This window comes from Cynoglossus semilaevis, chromosome 19 (assembly GCF_000523025.1).
Source record: "Cynoglossus semilaevis isolate Cse_v1.0 chromosome 19, Cse_v1.0, whole genome shotgun sequence".
In the NCBI taxonomy this organism is placed as follows: domain Eukaryota; kingdom Metazoa; phylum Chordata; class Actinopteri; order Pleuronectiformes; family Cynoglossidae; genus Cynoglossus; species Cynoglossus semilaevis.
This window is the reverse complement of record NC_024325.1, coordinates 2359579-2360664: the sequence shown is the minus strand read 5'-3', so window position 1 is coordinate 2360664 and position 1086 is coordinate 2359579.

Genomic DNA, 1086 nt, shown 5'->3' with positions numbered 1-1086 from the left:
CACAAGGTTGAACTTTGTTAAAACTAACGACTCCACTTTAAAGCTGTGGTTTTTTTTTCTACTCAATTCTAGAATATTAGGTGGCGTCTGTGTATTGTGTAGTAGTAATGCTGAATTTAACCAGAAGGTGGTGTAACTGAGCCATTAGTGACATGTGGTTTAATTATTTTCCCTAGACTCTGTGTGAGTGAAAGTGAAGCAGGTGGACCGGATGTATTTACAATGAATACGAGTCCAGTAAAAGGGCGGAGTGCGGAACAGTGGTGCAGTAAAAGTTGTTTTGTTTGTGTAAGATTCATTTTAGATTTCTTTTATAAGCATTTTTAGTAGTAATGAACGAAGGAAAACCTCACACCTATTTAAAAGCAGTTTACTGATGAGCTATTACACATATGTACCTTAAAAGGAACCAGGAATTTAAATGTTCAAGGATGCAGGGAATAAGGAACCAGAAATTTAAATGTTCAAGGATGCAGGGAATGGACGCAGACACACAGGAAATGTGTTTTAGCCGCTGGATTTTGGATTAACTTGGATAAAGAACAGTAGGGAATAAATACGCAACTATATGATACAACGTAATTTGAATACGTGTTATAAGGTAAACTGTGTAATGCCTGGAAACTACTCTATAAATACAGCAGTACGTCATTCTGCAAAGTCAATATAGTCCTATTTAACTACTATTAATTTGGTGGGAGGGGAGGAGAGTTGCCGTAATTATGTTTTGTGTAATAGTGCGTCACTGTTTAAACTAAAATATACATTATTTTAATAAGAGTATGCTTTAAGATTTTGCATCGACTTCCTCAGCCACTAGATTCCAGCGTCATGCAATCGAAAACTGTGCAATGCTGCCCTCTAGTGGCTTACATTCGAACATGGCAAATATGACGACACAATGTTTTCACAATTAGATGCATAAAATATTTAAAATAAAATAAAAAACACACGCCAGACATTTCTTTTCATCACAGTTAAGTTTTATTTCATTCAACATTTCACATTACAAATATTTAAAAATTATGCATACTGTTATAAATAGTTGGCTGCAAACAATTAAATAACATTAGATTTTTCTTTTTC